General features: G+C 43.0%; 1 non-coding gene across 1 annotated transcript; it reads left to right on the top strand.

Annotated features, from left to right (window-relative positions):
* Positions 1–4,844: 4,844 nt before the first annotated feature.
* Positions 4,845–4,951, top strand: LOC112089394. Its single transcript, XR_002901032.1, has one exon. It is a non-coding gene; the product is annotated as a small nucleolar RNA R71 (small nucleolar RNA).
* The last annotated feature ends 500 nt before the right edge of the window (positions 4,952–5,451 follow it).

Genomic DNA, 5,451 nt, shown 5'->3' with positions numbered 1-5,451 from the left:
CCTTTGAGAATTTGGATTAAATATGCTTGTGAAATGACTTCTGTGCTTGCAAGGCTTGAAATGGTTTGAATCTGAGAAGCAATTTTGAATTGAACTCAACTCTAATAAGTGAAAACCTTGAACTTGACATGAAATTATCTTGTGATGCATTGTTTGAATAAGCTTGTGGATACCTATATACATCTTTGAGCTAGAATCCTGTTTTTACCACCCTCTTCCTTAGCTCAAATAGCTGAGTCCACATCTGGATCAGTTTTCCTCACCTTGAACCCATCCTTCCTTCAAGCCAAATGTTTGTGTGTGATTGAAAGGCCACCTTGGATCAAACTTAGCAGAAAGTGTTAGGTTTAGAGCGACAAGGGCAAGTCTCATTGAGTGTTAAGTTCCATCATCAAGGAGCTGAGAGATTTGGTGAGAACTAAGTGTGGGGGAATACTTGTTGGTGAGTGGAAAAAGGAGAGATGAGTGGAAATAAAAGGAGAATGGTGAGAACTAGGAGAAAAAGAAAAGAAATCAGTCTTGGAGTTTTGAGTCAAGAAAGTGAGCTTTAGTGTTTTGAAAAGAAAAAGTCTAGCCTCTAAGTGAAAAGAAAAGAAAAGAAGCCCAAGAGCTCAAATGTTTTAAAAAAAAAGAAAAAGAGGCTAGAAGTTACAAAAGAAAGTGCAAAAGAGCTATGTAAAGTTTGAACTCCAAGACTTGAGTGTGAAAATTAAAAGTGAGTCCCCTAGTGAGAGGAAAATGAGTGTGGAAAGTGAGGTTCTTGAGAGGTTGAACAAGTGAGAAAGCTTTGAGTAGAGTGTGGGGTGGGATGAGTCCTTGCCCTTGTATGCATAGGTTGCTTTTTACCTTTAGCATTCTGCCAAAGTTTGATCATTCATAGGGAGATCCCCTTGCTGCATTGAACCCACTCAGGCGCTGATGAGATCATTTTAGTCTCATTACCTCACCCTAGCCAAACTTTGCTTGTTTGAACATTGCATCATTTGATCCACTTGGTAAAGAGCTTAATGAATGTCAAAGAGTTGAGGAATAAGAGAACTTGTGGAGATTACCGTTGAGTTGTTACATCAGAGTATGGTCTTGCATTGCATATTGAGCATGAACTTGAATTCTCTTAGTTGTCACTTTTCTCTTTCAAAAGAAAATGTGAACTCCCATTGCATACAACCTCTTTCTCTCATTTGCTCTTTTTGCTTGAGGACAAGCAAAGGATAAGTGTGGGGGAGTTGATATATTCATAAATTGCATCATTTAGTGTACATGTTTTAGTCCAAATCATGTCTTATCTCATGCATTTTAGGTCTTTAGGCATTGTTTTAGGACTTAGGAGATTTCATTAGGTCCAAGAGAGTTTTCCATGTTTTGGAGTGTTAAACAGGTGCTTTTGGAGCCAATTTGGAGTGGAGGATATGATTCAGATGAAGAAATGGAGTTGGAATGATCAAACATGGTGAAAAGGAACAATTTTGGGTTTCTCGGCAAAATGGTGTACTGAAGGTCGAAGGTTCTCGGCCAAAATCCTTCCCCCGGGTAGCTTTCTCGGCCAAAAACACGTACCGCGGTCAAGTCTCTCGGCCAAAATCTCCGGGTGCAGACACGTTTCCGAAATCGCCCGTCCAGGGAACCTTCCGGTCAGATTCAGCTATCGGAGTCTTCATAAAGGTTGGAGATAATTGAGTCAAGAGTTCATAACAGTTGGAATCAAGGCATTTGGACCACAGAACTGAAAGATATGGTAATCGGAAGACGAACAGGTCTCGCACTCGTTCCGGAGCAATCCGATACCCCTGAATGATCGCCTGTCCGGGGAGCCTTCCGGTCCGATTCAGACGGCGGGTGCTTCATAGAATTTGGAGAGCATTGCATCACGGTCTCTTAGCAAGTAGAATCGTGGAATTCGGACGCGTGAGCAGAGAGATAAGCTTGTCGGAAGGAACCCCAGTCTCGCAGGTATTCCGGACCGAGCAGATCAGTTCTAAAGGATGCGAAGGACGGTGCACTTCCAGGCCGATTTAGTTTCCGGGTCCTTCATGAGAACCATAGACATTTGAGTCTTCTTTCCAGAACGTCCAAGAGCATTCAATTCGGATCTATGAGCAGAAAGATACAGTCTCCGGAATGGACACATGTCTAGACGCCTCTCTCTGGTCGTGTACATGCACTGCAAAGATGTGCCCTCCAGGAAGCCTTACACTTCCCAAGCACCGAAGCTTTCTTCACCAAAGTTGGAGATAAATGAGTCCTCTGTCTTCTGCAACCGAAATCATTCAATTCGGACAAGTCTCATAGGAGTTACACTCTCCGGAATGCGAAGTGGTCTAAGCTGCTCTGGATGCTGCGAGTTGGAGAGGAAGGAGACCAAGCCGCAGCAACACTCGCAAATCACTCCGACTTGAGCCTGCGACCTAGGTGCAATAGAGACCAACCCGCACAGTTTGTACATTCCCCAGAAACCGCCTTAGCCCTGCGAGTTGGAGAGGAAGGAGACCAAGCCGCAGCAACACTCGCAAAACACTCCTACTTAGGCGTGCGGCTAAGACAAGGCGATTCAGGCTTCACAAGACAAGTCTTCATCTACTGCGACTTAGGTGTGCGACCTGGGACATACTGGACTGACCCGCAGGATTTCCACTTGACCCAACTGAGCCGGGTCAGTACCCAGTTTGTCCTGGGCTGACCCGGTCCATTAGCACTAGGTATATATAGTTTTTTGGGAGAAAAACCCAAGGAGGATCATCTTCTCTCTTAGTTTCTCTCTAGTTTTCTTTCCTTTTTAGTGTAAAAACGTTTTTGATTAAGAGAGATCTCAAGGATTTAATCAATCTAAGTCTGTTTCTCATCATCTCATCATCTCATTTCTGCTTCTAATCATGATTAACATCATCTCTTGCAAAAGATTAGATGTGTTCTTCATGATTAGTGAGTAGTCATCTTTTAAGCTTCTAGGTGTGTAGATTAGGGTGCTTAGATGTAGATTAATGATTGTTTAAGCTTAGATTCTTTTCTCCTTTCCTTAGTTAGCTGATCCTAATGCTAGATCCTTGCACATCACTTGGGTCTAGAATCTGGGTTTTTCATGCACCAAAAGTGTTTGATGAAATGCCTGAATGAAAGCTAACTAAGGGTTTATGCATTAATGTCATGGGAATGATTGTTAAATGCATGAATGGCATATTAGAACTGTTTCTTAATGCTCATTGATTCATATTTCACAAATGATGATTTGGTTTGAAAATGGATTAGTGTAGAGGTTAGTGCCTTCATGAGAGGATTAATCTAGATTAGAGTTCTAAGTTAATTGGAATTTGAGATCATGTGATGCTTGCTTTATCTTTCTGTATAAGATTCAGTCTTTCTTAGCTCTTATTTTGATGCACAAAGAGGCTGTCTGGTCATGTTAGACTTGGAACCTTATGCTTGTTAATTGCTTATTCACTAATGGGAATTAGTCTTGAATTGGTAATTAACAAAGGGATTTCTGTCATGAGAATGAATTAATCTGAATTGGAAGTCTAGACTAAAGATTTGCAAGTGTTGCATTGTTTGCTTAGCATCATGAATTCACATTTAAAGCACCCTAATCAATGATCACATCTAGAGGTTTAGCTTTCTTTTTATTTGAATTTGAGTGTTTGTTTAGTTTCTCTTGCTTGTTTAATTCTTAATTACTGTTTGTTCTTGCTTGTTTTGTTATATGCTTTTAGATAATTTTGGTTACCAACTCATCTGCTTATTAGACTTGGATTAAGAATTGATCCTCATAGTTCTAGTGTCTAGAATCTCTCCATTTGGATTGATACCTCAAGTGCTACAATGACATGAGTAGTTGAGGAATTGATCAAGGATTGAAAAATTCCTACTATCATTTACACGCATCACCTGAGGCTGCCTCCCCCTCTGATTGCTCATTGGCCTCAATGAGCGTAGTCTTAGGCGTTGGAGCTTGTAGTTCTTTACCACTTCTCAATGTAATGGCGTTCACATACTCCTTGGGGTTTGGCTCCGGTTTACCTGGTAAAGCCGGGCCTCGGGATGATGTAGAGGCTTGATTCTGCTTAAGCTCTCTGATATCTTGCTGCATTGTCGCGTGCTGGCTCTCAACTCTCTGTTGACCCTGTAACAGTTGCTGTAATATCCCACAGACGTCGTTTCCCATCTGATTCTGACCTGTTCCCTGATGCTGTCGCTGATTACCCATCGGCTGCGGATTGAACCCTGGTGGAAACTTGTGATGCTGCGGTTGGCTGGTGAAGTTGTTACCCTGAGCTGCTTGATTCTGTTGAGTGTAGCCGTGCTGTTGCCCACTAAACTGTTGCTTGGGCTGGAAGGTATTCTGATAAGGAGCCTTTTGAGCGTAGCTTTGTTGTTGTTGCGGAGCAGGGTAGACTTGATCGTGAGGGTTAGCTACATTTGGGTTTCTGTATGAGAGGTTTGGGTTACTGTTGTAGTTGTTGAACCGCTGATACCTCTGCTGGTTCCCTATGTAGTTCAGCTCTTCTTGAGTTAGACCATCTTCGTTTACATTATCGAAACTTGGCCCTTGCTCATCAAACTCGCCTACAAAGTGTATTGGCTTTTGAGTCGCCATCAGAACTTTGTCAAGCTTGCTCTGAAGCTCTCTGATATCCTTTTTCATACGCTGTTCTTCACCAGAGCCCTCTGTACGGTTTGCTCTATCAAAGTCGTCGCCATAAGTATCATTAGACATGGCTAGGTTCTCGACTAGTTCCATTGCCGCATTGATCTCCTTCCCAAGAAAATTTCCATTTGAAGCTGTATCGAGTTGGTTTCTGATCTTGGGGAGTGCACCTCGGTATAAAGTACTCAAGAGGGATGCCTCTGAGAAGCCGTGGTGTGGGCATTGGTTAGTATAGCTTCTAAACCGTTCCCAAGCTTCGCTAAAGCTCTCGTTGTTGTGCTGCGTGAAGCTTGAGATTTGGTTTCTGAGCTTAGCCGTGCGTGATGTGGAAAAGAACTTTGATAAGAACGCCAGTTTACACTGCTCCCAGGTTTGTATAGAACCCCTCGGGAGGTTCTTTTCCCACTGGTGAGCTTTATCACCGAGGCTGAATGGGAACAAGCGTAGCTTGAAGCTATCTTCCGAGACACCATTGATCTTAGTTAGGTCGCAAACCCGATCAAACTGATCTAGATGCTCAAGAGGGTCTTCTCCGGCTAGACCGTGGAACTTTGAGTTCTGCACCATGTTGAGTAGGGAAGCTTTAACTTCAAAGTTGTTGTTTTGAACCGGTGGAGCTTGAATCCCAGCTCGGTATTGGTGCGCATTAGCTCGGTCGTTCTCTCCAACAAAGACCGGAGGAGGTTGTCTCTGAGCTTGTGGCGGTGGCGGATGAACATGGTGGGCTTGTTGCTCGTTTCTATTAGCTTGTTGTTGGTTTTGCTGAGCAAGCCTTTCGTTCCTCTGAGCATGTTGTTGGTTAACATAAGCTT

The sequence above is a fragment of the Eutrema salsugineum genome, unplaced genomic scaffold, assembly GCF_000478725.1.
Source record: "Eutrema salsugineum unplaced genomic scaffold, Eutsalg1_0 scaffold_12, whole genome shotgun sequence".
In the NCBI taxonomy this organism is placed as follows: Eukaryota; Viridiplantae; Streptophyta; class Magnoliopsida; order Brassicales; family Brassicaceae; genus Eutrema; species Eutrema salsugineum.
This window is presented reverse-complemented; position numbering and strand designations above follow the sequence as displayed.